Source organism: Lactuca virosa, chromosome 3 (genome assembly GCF_052849685.1).
Source record: "Lactuca virosa cultivar CGN04683 chromosome 3, Lactuca_virosa_CGN04683_v6, whole genome shotgun sequence".
NCBI lineage: Eukaryota > Viridiplantae > Streptophyta > Magnoliopsida > Asterales > Asteraceae > Lactuca > Lactuca virosa.
The window spans coordinates 285013199-285027073 of NC_136428.1; positions in this window are offsets into that span (position 1 = coordinate 285013199).

The window sequence follows — 13875 nt, forward strand, 5'->3', positions numbered from 1 at the left end:
CACCAAACGGGTTTAAATCCAGCCAAAATGCATTTGAAATGTTTTTGAATATTATTATTTGACGTATTTAACCGTGGAAATTATACAAAGAAAATTTCGGGTTGTCACATAATCAAACATCTTTCATAAGAAAATATAGGATTTTCTTGGGAAACACTCTTCAAAGACATCAAAGAATCATTTTTACCTAACATTCTTTACATCAGAAAATATAAGGTTTTCAGGAGAAACATAACGTATTTTTCGAAACAATAAAGAATAGTTTTCTAAAACATAAACGCTTATGAACTCACCAGCTTTATGCTGATACTCTTTCAAACAGCTTGTATTCTCAGGGCAGCAATAGACATGTACTTTTATCAACTTTTGGAGAAGACGGAGCATTTGGAGTCACATCTTTTACTTTTGTTATATACTCTTATGTACAAACTATGTTTTCAAATAGATGTAAATAATCATATTGTAATGTAATGGTTGTGTTTACTTTGCTTACTATGATACAACTGTTGTGATACTACACATGATGTCACCCGCTCCCGGACGTTTCCGCCGTTATTTCTGACGGTTCAGGGGTGTGACAGTTGCATACCACGCTCGAGGAGCTTGATGTAACCCATACAACGCCTTGTCCAACTTGTAGACATGATTGGGAAACTTCGAGTTAACAAACCCAGGGGGTTGATCAACGTAGATTTCTTCCTCCACTTTGCCATACAAGAAGGTTGTCTTGGCATCCATCTGATAAACAGTGAAGTTCATGTAGGAAGCGTATGCAAGGAAGATACAGATAGCCTCCAAGCGAGCTACCAGAGCATAAACCTCGGTGTAGTCAAGACCCTCGATCTGTCTAAATCCACGAACCACCAATCTCGCCTTATTGCACACTATGACTCCGGAATCATCCTGCTTATTGCGGTATACCCAGCGTGTTTCAAGAGACTTTTTTCCCTTAGGAAGTTCAACCAGCGTCCAAACCACAAGTTTTTCAAATTGATTTAATTCTTCGTGCATAGCATCTACCCAGCTGGGCTCATTCAAAGCCATTTCAACGTTCTTTGGCTCTATTTGAGAGATAAAGAAAGAATAGAGACATGTATTACCATCTCCACTTTGGCTTCTTGTTCTAACAGCATCACCCAACTGTCCAATGACATTATCGATCAGATGATCACGTTGAATTCGGAAAGATATCTCCTGCCTGATGTCATTGAGCGAAACGGGAAGATTGTGAATGTTGATAACTCCTTCATTTGCCGAATGATCCACTTCAGATGAACCTGTCTCATTAGTAGGATCTGCCACACACTCGTTTGCAAGTTGCTCAGGGAAGAGAAGTTCCATAAAAGATTTAGTAACAGCGGAAGCATCTCGGGACATGAACTCTCTTTCATCAGGAGTAAGAGGAGTGGCATCATCATCTGGAGCTTGTTGATGACTTGGAGATTCTGGACAAGTAATTGGAACAGATGAATCCACCATAGGAATTGCAGAAGACACTATCGGCGGTCTGTAAACAACTTCTTCATCTTCATCTTCAGGTATAGTCTTCGAACCAGAAGTAGAGCCAGATAAACTATCTGAACACACATTGAACGATTTGAACAAATATGTGTAATCAAACAGCCAATCAGGACCCACTTTAGCATCCATTTCATTCTCCTCCAACCAGCGCACATCGAAGGATTCTACGATTTGCTTTGTTCTTTTGTTGTAGACCCTGTACGCAGTGCGAGCAGCATAACCCACAAAATAGTAGTCATCAACTTTGGCATTGAACTTCGGGTTGGACTCCAGGTGAAGAAGGGCACAAGGGCAGCCAAATACGCGGAAATGGATGACAGATGGCTTGTGACCATATAGAATTTCGTATGGAGTCTTCATCTGGGCTTTGTTGATCAAAACACGATTCTGAACATAGCAAGCAGTGTTGATCGCCTCAGCCCAAAAGAAAACTAGTAACTTTGAGTCACACATCATCGTCCTTGCAACGTCTTGTAGTGTTTGATTCCTCCGTTCAGCAACACCGTTTTGCTGAGGCGTGCGAACGGAACTATATTGACGCAAAATTCCCTTTTCTGTGCAAAAAAGATCAAGAACCACATTCTTGAATTCTGTTCCATTATCAGTACGAAGCGCCTTCACCCGATTATTGGTTTGGTTCTCTATCATTACGATGAACTTCTTGATCAGATCAGATACCCCAGCTTTGTTGGATAAGAAGAAAACCCACGTGAAACGCGAGAAGTCATCAATCACAACTAGACAATATGAATTCCTGTTGATGCTTAGGACATTGACTGGACCAAATAAGTCCATGTGCAATAACTGGAGCACCTGGCTGATTGAATTGACCTGTTTTGGCATATGTGGTTTTCTGTGATGCTTTCCTTGGGCACATGACACACACTTTTCAAATGTTATGAAGTCTCTGATAGGCAGGCCACGCACCATTTCATTTTTAGCAAGACGATTCAGATTCTTAGCGTTCGCATGACCGAGTCGTAGGTGCCACAACATAGCATTTTGTTCTGCGAATTTTGAAAAGAGGCAGGTGACTTGCTTAGGAATGTTGCTATTCATGTCGATGATGTATGCATTTCCATCCCGCTTTGATTTAACAAGAATCCACTCATCCGGGATGACAATGCCTGGCTTTAAGACCAGACACTCTTTATCAGTAAAATACGTTGAATAACCCTTGTCTCAAATCTGAGAGACGCTCAACCAGATGTGCTTTAACTCGGAAGCATAGTTGACGTTCTCGAAACTCAGCACTCCATTTGATACAGTTCCTTTCTGAGTGATTTTTCCACCTTCTCCGCCCGCAAAAGAAACGAATCCCCCATTAAAAGTCTGAATGTCGTTCAACAGGGAGATGTCTCCTGTCATATGCCGGGAGCAACCGCTGTGGACATACCAAGGTCTGACGACATTCCTTCGCAACTGTCCCTGCAAAATGAGCGGGATCATTTAGATTTGGGGACCTAGGTCATTACTTTCCTGGGTTGACCCTTTACGATCACAGATTTATCTTTTGAACCATTTGATTTTGAATCATCATGTAAAGCACTTTCAGAGGATGAAGATGATTGGTTGGAAGTTAATTTGGGCACCCACTGGTATTTAGGTTTCTCAAAAATCATGGGTGATTTTGAAGTATTTTTCTTTTCAGTTTGCTTTGAGCATGTGGATTTTCTACCAGAAGTGGTTGAAGATCCAGATTCACTCTTTGACGAAACCGACCTTGGCTTAGCCGAGCTCGATTTTGGCAAACTGTTTGTGTCTTTGTTATTGAAAACCTGTTTGTTCTTTTGAAAAATTTCCCTTTTCTTGTTTTGATTAGCCTTCCAATCATCATCTCGAGGACGAGATTTCGAGAACTTTCTAGTTAACTCGAGACTCGTTCTCTCCTCTTTGAGACGAAAAATGCACAAATGCCCTATTAGGACAATTCCTAGCGATGTGATCGACAGTACCACAGTTAAAACAAATCTGCTTATTATTATTGTAACTAGTACTGCCTTTGTCTGATTTACTTTCTTTACTGACACCCTTACTTTTTCCACAAGAACATGTGCAAGAATCAGATTGTGTGATTGGTGAGGGTGAATCTGGTTGTGTGATTGGTGAAGTGGATGTGCTTGAAACAGGAACATCAGGATTATCAAACAAATCATCAAATATGTCAAAAAAATTGAAATCAACATGATCCGATGCAGAAATATCACAAGATGTATCATTGATTTTAACATCAGAAACAAAAGAGTTATTATTTGAAACAGAAACAGCAAATTCAGAAACTTTTTTGTTTTCAGAAACACATCCTGCAGCTTCTTGCTTTGATTGACTTAAAGATTGATCTGCATGGGAAGTAGAAACCTTAGTATTTCCGACATTAATAATAACTCCTGACACAAATCCATATTTAAGAAATGGTTCTCTGTCCATCTCTTCTTTAGTCAATGGCTTAAACTGATAATTATGATTATAAGGAGGAGGCACTTTGTCATATCTTAAACCCTTTTGCCGATTCTCTTTGAATTGCAAATTATGTTCTATCATGGATGCAACTACTTCACTTGACACATCAAATTTTCTAAAAGTAAAATCTGCATTTTCAAATTTGTTTTTCAATGTGTCAAGCTCAGCAGTTACCTCAGCGAGTTGTTCAGTCACATATCTATAACTCGCACTCTTATTGCTATACTCTTCCTGAAGTTTTCTAAAGTCTTTGCTTTTTTGCTTCTAATTCAGCCTTCAGGGGTTTCTGTCCTTTCCTAAGTTGATACCTTTCATATTTCAAGTCCTCATTCTCTCTACGTAATAATTCTATATGCTCAAGAAGATTTTTAACATTATCAATGTATGTTTGAGAACAACAAGACTGACTTACCTCTTTCTTTTTAGGTTCTGAAGTAGAAGATACCATAAAGGCAAATTGCAACTCCATCATCTCTTCTTCAGGATCAACTTCAGTTTCTTCCACAGGAGTATCATTGATTTGAGCCAAGTGAGCATTTTCAGTTCTTGAAATATTCAGTGCCTGAATTTGGTCCTCCTAGTCAAAGGACTGAGCAACCATTGCCAGATTAGCAGTCTCACTGTTGACACCAGCACTTCCGTGACTATTTCTCACTGGAATCATTGTTCGATCACTACTTATCCTTCTGTCCGGTTTAGGACACTCACGAGCAAAATGACCCGGCTCGTGACAGTTGTAGCAATGCAACTTTCCCTTGTTAAACCGTACCTTCTTTTCCGCATTCATTCCCCAATTATTCTTTCCCGTCTTCTTAGCAAATTGCTTTGCCCTGAATACTGCCATTGCTATCTGCCAAGTAATATCCATTTCTTCCACATGCTCTGGATGAATTTGATCCAAATCAGCAAATGAGAGTTGAGGTGGAAGCTGCCCAACTACAAAAGCATTGCAACAATTGACAAGTCCAGTGGAAAGAGCTACGTTTTCATCGTTTTCTTTGGAATTAGGAGTAGGAAACATAACTGGTGCATTGGAGGAGAAAACAGCTTGTGGAACAACGAAAGACTGACTTTGTGGATGAGACATGGATGATGAAGCAACAAATGGTGCAACTGATGGAGTAATAAAGGTTTGATTCTGAGGTTGTTGAACACCAAAAGCTTGACTTGGAGAGGAGGTAAAGGATGAAAAGGCATTATTTGAAGAAAAACCAAGATTGGCAGTCGAGTAGGAATTCACATGATTAATCTCTCGTTGTTTATCATCAAGATCACAGGCTTTGATGATTGCCATTGTTTCAGAAAGATTGAGACGATTGAGATCTTTTGTCTTCTTGATGACAGCCACATTCATATCCCACGACTTTGGAAGTGAATTCAACAACATTTTGTTTATCTTAGACTTTGTCAAGTAAATCCCAAATGTACTCATCTCAGTAGTGAGTGCAGTAAATTGCTGCAACTGAGCTTCCAGGGTTTCTCCAAGGATATAATTGAACATATTGAACTTTTGTCTTAACATATCCTGACGGCTCTCTTTCATATCTTCATTTCCTTCGTAGACCACAATTAAAGCTTCCCACAGTGCTTTGGCTAAAGTGTATTCTCTCAAGCATTGAGCAATATCGGGAGATAAAGCCATAGTCAAAGTAGCCAATGCCCTTTCCTGTTCTTCAACCTTTTCGAAATCTTCATCAGTGTAATCAGCATATAATTTGTCAATTACTTGTCCATTCGGAAGATTAGTAGTGATTCTGACTGGTCCTTTGAGAATGCTTCGCCAAACCTTAAAATCTTTCATTTTGATGTATTTCTCGATCCTGTATTTCCATTCCGGGAATCCTTCTGCAGACAACAATCGTGGAATGCGGGTGGTTGTTCCCATGATGGAATCCAATTCATGATGAAGTGCTTGGCCTTGAGAATCCATTTTGTTTGTTTTTTTTTTATTAATTTTTTTAAATGAAAATGACTTGAAAAATAAACCAAAATGCCAAACAAACAGTTTGCGGTCACACGATTACGGCCGTAAACAGGAGTTTATGGTTAGGTTTTCGATTGATGTTTACGGTCAACGTTTATGGTTGAGGTTTAAGGTTGAGTTCATGGTTTAGTTCACGGTTGAGTTCAAGGTCTTTGAAGATTTCCTGATTACGGTTAATGAAGATATACTGTTTACGGTCACTGAAGATTGCAAGATTACGGCCGTGAATAGGAGTTTACGACCGTAAACTCTTGACCGTAAATGCTCAGATCTTGATGAAAACAAGAATTTTAAGCAGATCTGATCCCCTTTTGCCACGAAAACACCAAATCAAACCTCGAACAGTGATGAAACTAAGCTCCTTTGACCGAGAACGTGATTGAAAGATGATTTGACATTATTCATTGTATAATTTTTCGATTTAATCAAAAACATTTTATTTAATCACCATATTGATTACACATTATTCATTGTATAATTTTTCGATTTAATCAACTTAATACTTGAATTGAAACAATAGTCATCCCATGCTCCAAGCATGCACACTATGTTTACCTATGGTCCTTACTTTTTGAAATAGATCAATTGTAAACAGTTCTAATGACACTCATTTCACAATTCCAAATCCTTATCGTAAGTGTGAGAATACCAAGTTCTTGCCACTTACTTTAATCTGTTAGATTCTAGGCTTATATGCAGTGAGCCTTTTGTAATGACTATGTACACAAGTCATAAAGGCTTTGCCAATTACAAAACTTTCCATTGGAGATTGTTACAAGACAATTCCATAGATACGAAGTCTCATATTCAAAGTACATTCGTTTGAACATCCTTCTTGCATAAAAGTTACTAACTTACTCATAGATTCTTGATATCCAACTCCAATTATGGAACCTTTTCCATAATTGCCATATGACTATCCATTTTTAATAGAATCCTATCTAATCAAAATTATATCAATATGGTCCATTCATTACTATACTTCCAACTATCCATAAGCAACCAATCCTTAACGAACCTTGGATTGTCCTTGACAGTTTTTTAACCACTTTTGTCATATCTGGTTCTAGTTTTGTTTTCTCTTAATCCCTAGGCATTTGGAAAATTAGAACAGGAGAATATTATAGCACATGTAATCGATCCTATATCCGAAACATATGGGACACGATTCATAACCTCATATTTTACTAGTCTCTTTCTATAACATTTCAATATATAGAATTTCCTTATGTCGAATCTTTTCAACATAACATTCACATATATATCCTTCACTAAATTTGATTAAAATCTCAATCTAAGCTTTTAGATTTGAAATTAAGTATAATTTCCTCTCCCTTAATTATAGCAAAACAAATTTTCAAACTCTGCAACTTTGCGAATTGAAACTTTTGTTTTCTATAATTAACATTGCTAACTTGCAATACTTACCATAATGATTATGCTCCCACTAGCGTAACAATTATTTCTTTAATAGAATAACACTCATGCTCCCACTAGCTTTGACATGTACTCATAAATAGCTGGACTTCTAGAAATCAATACTTGTTGATTTTCTTACCAAAGTTCAAATTTTTGATACGAGATGCTTCGATAAGACTTTATCTAGGCTTCTCAAACTCATACAACTTTCCTTAGATAGCTCACATGTGTGTCTAAACAATTTTAGAACTTACAACAATAAGTCTCAAATGTTCAGACCTTTTGCCATTTCTCACAATTCGAACTATGAAGAGGGATGTCGTAATCATAATCGAATTTGAGAATGCAAATATCACAAATGCTATCTCCTTGAAATATACTTAGTGAAAATGTTTCCTCGCAATTCATTTTCATGAAGCGGAGAGAAACCTTTGTCACTTAGATTTTATGGTGTATGTGTTCCTATCCATGTGAATTTGTCATAACCATAATCACAAGACAGGGTTAGTGACAAATTCAAACTCATATGGACTGAAATTGTTCAATCTTAATTTCTTGCCACCTGGGAGCTCAAGGGAATACCATTGCTTCCAAGTTGTTATGAAAACAATTAAGAAGTCATAGAACTCGCATGCATAGTCAACTTCAACTGGAATAGGCATGGAAACAAGAATATGTCAACACGATAGGTTACAAACCTCAAGTTGTGTGCTAGTGATTAACAATGGGTTTACTCTTGATTAGTTCTCGAAACTTTTCAAGATCTTTAAGACTCCCAATGACCTCTTGAAATATAAGATTCTCTTTGTCAAGAAACATTACTTGACAACAAATATTCAAGAGTTAGTGAAGTTTCTTATCAAGACAAACACTTCTGACAATCGGTCTTAGTTGATCTTTGTTTTATCCAAAACCCCAAAACTACCAATCTCAAATGTACAAGAGTATAAAACATTTACTCTACATTTGATAAGTGTTATAAATATTTCTTAAGACATGTCACTCAAAACACAATCTTGGAGTATGAATCTAAGACTTGATTTTGGAACGAAGTATGACTCCCCTTAATTGATTTAACCATTTCAACAATTCATGATTCTTCTTCTTAGCCATACAAGTGCACTAACATGTCCTTATAGGATCAATTGTTATATGGTTCCATAATCATAAGGATGATCATAAAACACGATATTCAAGTACTCTCCCTTGTTTTCAGATTGGAGAAACTTTTATCTTTCTGCCTAATTTGATTCTTCTTATTCGTTCTGCTATACATTGAAACTTTTTCAATGATTCAGAATTACACTTAAACTTGTAAGCATAACCATAATTACTAAGATTTTAGTAATCATGACGAATAGTTTTATTGTTCTTTGTGGTGGACCTGACCAGTGCACAACCAAGTGTACCTGATCCCCTAGTACTTCATTTGACTCACATTTACATGTGAACAAGGAATTAGTCTTAATTTCCCAAAGATGAAAGTTCTCATTCATCACACAATACAACTTGCATAATTCCAAGTTTCTTTAGCAGACAATTGAACCTTGGGTGATGACAATATTTCTTATTTGATAAATTTAGACACTACCACAACCGAAAGAATCAAATACATATTGCTAAAATAGAAACATACAAACATCCATTTTCACAAATGCCATCGCAAGGAAATATAAATAAGATAGAAATTCAAAATTTTAATATTATAATAGTATAAGGGTGTATTTTACACATTTAAAATACTTGGTGGTTTAATCTATTAATAAATTAAACTTTTAATTTAATTAATCTTAAACCATGTTATTATGGATTTATTAAACTTCTCTTTTAATTAAAATCTGTAATTAACTTAATAAAGTCCATAAGGTGTAATTGAACTATTCAAAGCATCTAGGTTATTAAAAATTAATAAATTAAAACTATTTAATTAATTTTTAAGTTATGAACTCAAGAGATGCATCTTTTGAAACCTTTCAATTACTTGATGTTTTAGAATTCAATATTACATAATTTGAGACTTTTTAAATACCAAAACTTGAGGGCAAGTTTTGTAACTCTTGGAAAACCTTTGAGTCCAAATTTGATGACACATTTTTGTAACTCCTTAAAACCTTTGAGTTCCAAAATTTTGATGACAAATTTGTAACTCTCGAAGACTCTGAACTCCATAACTTATGAGTTAATGTTTTTAATGGATTAAACTTTTCATGCTCCATAACTTGAGGACAAGTTATTGAACTCATTAAAAACATTTAGATTAATTCCAACAAATAAAATTATCATATAATTCATGATTGATCTAACCTAACTCATAGCAAGACAATTCATATCAAATAATACAAATAAAATCTTATTATCTTAAAATTTGACAATTGTCCTTTAATTGGATGAGGATCATCATTACCAAATCAGATAATACATTTTTTATGATTACAAAGCAGTTTGTGGTAATGATCCTTAACCAATTCTGGCCAAGAACTCGAATTTCTGCAACCAGAGCCATCAACTTGACGAGTGCATGATCCTGACTCGTCGAGTTGACCTTTTACTGAGTGGACGCATCGAGTCATCCAGTGGACTCGGCCAGTCCATCAGTCAGAGGCCAGAAAATCGATTTTTTTCAAATTTGAAAATTAACAAACATCAAATATAACAAAAAACAATCCTAGGCTCTGATACCACTGTTGGGTTTTGAGCACTATAACACTCCTATGGTACACATGCAACCCTAGATGCTTTGGATCTATGTTTTCTCTAATTATACATGCATTTTCAATTTTCGAAAACATACATCCTAACTAGCATTCAATGGAGGATATACAATATAAAACTCATAGTTAGATGAATACCTCTTGATGTAGTTGTATTTCTTGGCCTTAGAAAGCTTGAGCACCTCAAGTGTGATGCCTCTAATGTGTCTCAAATGTCACAACCTGAAATTTCTATCTTGTAAAGCCATTCAATTCAATCAAAAGTCAGACTTGTTTATACTATCTTTTAGCATTGTTAAAGGTCTGTTTGAGTGTTCTGAGCCTAGTACATTCAAGGATTGGGTGTTAGGAAGTATCTACTAGAGTTCATTGTGCAACATTCAAGCTAGAAAACTCCATGACTTGGAGTTTACGACCATAAACTAGAGCTTACGGCCATAAGTTATTGTTTGGCTGTGAACTAGCCTCTTAAGTATGATATTCCTTCATTTTCTTCACTTTTCACACTTCCAAGTCAAGAACACTCAATTCTCTCTCAAGTATCATGAAGAACACTTCCATTTCTCGTCCAATTTGTAAGTGAGTCTTCCATTTATAAGTTGATATCCTTCTTGATCTAGTAAAAACCTATGATTTCATCCGTGAATTCATCTCTTTTTGGGTTAGATCTTCAAAACATAAAGAACACCAAGAACACACACTAGTTTCTTTGGGCCGTAAACATTCTTGACCGTGAACACATATAGGCCGTAAACAACCTTGACCGTGAACACATCTAGGCCGTAAACAAACCCTTGTGTGGCCGTAAACACCTTTAGTGCAATCATGTGTGATTGTAACACTTCTTTCCAAGTGTTTCCTAGTCCCTAAGGTTGTTCCCTAACATGATTAGTTGCTATATACACTAATTATATACATATATGTGTTATTATATGCTTAATAGGATCCGTTGTGTTCGAGACTTCACTTGACACTTAGCATCCTATATCGATCTTTCATTCAAATCACTCACTACAGGTGAGTTCATACCCCTAACTTATCTTTTTGAATGATTTTAAATGCTTTTATGGGGGGGGGGGAATACAAGTAGAAAACAATATAGTTATAGTATCAATCACATGCGATTTATAACTATCAAACAAGTGTATTTCTTATACTTTAAAATTGTGTTATCAAACAAACTGTTTCAAATCATTTTAAAAACTCTTTATCGTTTTACAAAACTCTTTTAAACTTATATATTGTCAAAATCATGTCTATATAGATATAGTTATATAAATAAGGTTAAAAGGGCTTAGGACTGATTACTCGCTTTATTTTCTATTCCTTGTTTGGTTGTGGACTTAGGCTACCGGTTGTTTGTCCGAGTGTCGTTTGAATCTTAGTTATATATTATGTATATGTATGTAGATATAAAAGTTCTTCCAATCAGTTCAATACCTTTGGGTAGCAAAGGTGTACACACATGATCAGTCATTCAAACAACATTACTCGTAAACTATAAGAAGTATAGTTTAGAGGATTACTACTCACTATTTCTAGAACAATGAAACATACAAGAGTCAGTTCATACATGATTCAGTTCAAACATACTATAACAAGAAACAGAAAGAACATACTATAACGAGAAACAGAAAGAACATACTATAACGAGAAACAGAAAGAACATACTATAATGAGAAGTAAGGAGGAACATACAATACACTAGAACAGAGACAACATACTATACAAATACAAGAACACTATAACATTAATGTGAGCCACGACTTCATGGCATGGCAATATACTGTTGTCTTACATTTTGTAAACAGAGTCTCCTGGAGGGAGAGCGTGAATTTGTGTATGGATCTATACGGGATTAACCATCCTACACCTTACTGCTAGCTACAGTGGGACCTGCAGGTCTACGGGTGACGAATGTCATACCATTTCAACGTCTTCTAACGTTGTGTTTCACTAGTCAATCGAGTATGGTTATAATCTAATCACATTTTACCTTAATTAAAACATTTGGGTTAAGGTAGTTAGTAAATTTGTAGTTACTATATACAATACTACTGTACATCGTCAATTTCCCATTACATTCATATAGTGATCTTCTCACATAAACGGTAATGTAAACTATTTTCAGGTAATAATAGTCATACTTAGGAAAAACAATCACTTTTGCAAAGAACAAACATACAAAACAGTCGGGTCTTGGTAGAAGACTACAATATATTTTAAGTAGAAAATATAGGATTTTCCAGGAGATACAAACATTTACATCAAACACTTACAAACATTTACATCAAACACTTACAAACACTTTCATCAAATTTATACAAACATTTGACACTAAATTACTTATGAACTCACCAGCATAAATGCTGATCTACTCTTTCAAAATAACTTGTATTCTCAGGTCACCAGTAGACAGGTACACTGGACCAGGTTTTTGGAAGACGGAGCACATTCGAGACTCGTCTTTTATTTTGATTCATATTTTGGTGTCTTTCAAACTATACAGAACACACTTGTATTAAAATTATATTATTAATGCAATGGATAATGTTGTTGCTTGTTTACTATCGTGCATTGTTATGATACTGTACATGACGTCCTCCGCCCCCGAACATTTCTGCCGTTCTGGTTTGGGAGTGTGACAGATTTGTATAAGAGCTTTGTTTATAGTTAATTGAGTATATCAACCCATAAAAGATATACAACTATAAACACATCGGGATTAAAATACTCTGACCAAGAGTTTATACTTTTAAATAATAAAATATTTAACTAAAGTATACATACAAGCATTCATACTAGGATCAGTGTCATACTAGAACATAACAAAAGTAATGCGGTTGTTGGACAGCACAAGTAGGCTTGGGGACATATAATCAGTTCTGGGAATGATATAGCCTGATCAACTATATCTTTCCGAGAAGTGATTAGCATGTGCCTAGGTTGTGGTGTTGCAGCAAGTCAAAAAACTTACCAACACTACTACAATGAAAACTTAAGAACAAAACATAAACTTAAAATACTATAGGAGTATTTTGTGTTATTATAATTACTTATGTGAAAACTAAAAGGTCTTTACTAGTATGTCAATAGTTGCTGAGTGGATACGTTAAGGTTATATATGACTAGGGTATCATAGACTTAGAATCTGTGATCTTTGCTTTACTTCTTGTTCCTTGTTTGGTTGTGGACTTAGAGTTAGGGTCACTTATTCGAAGGTTTATTCTATCTTGGTTACATATTATTGTTATATAATACGCAAATATTGGAGTAACTAGTAAGGATCATCTTATAATTATCTATAGCAGTACGTCTATTGACTATCTCTTTTACCCCTATTCTCGCGTAGATATAATGGAGGGATTTCATCCTCATGGAGATCCGTACTTCCCTAACCAAGGAAATGGTGGATGGCTCGATGTAGAGCTAGAAGAGATTCATGCTATTCCTTTAGATGATGACTTCGCGGAAAACTTCCCATAGGATTCTGACCCCGAGCCAAAAGTCAATGATCTACCCCTAGTGCCTCCAATCCCAAATCCTAACCCTCGTCCGGCTTTTCAAGGCCCGACGCCTTTGTGGGTTGAGAACATGGGTAGGTGGAGCCATGAGCAGGGTCCACCCTTACCATACAATAGAGACCGAAGCTTCTACAATCTGAGCGAGGGAGGCTCAACAGATAGAATCCTACCTATTCTGGTTTGCAGGGTTGCTCGAAATGACGAGCAGGGTAGGGCAGCCATCAACCGAGTTATGGAAGTTGATGTCGATGGGGGA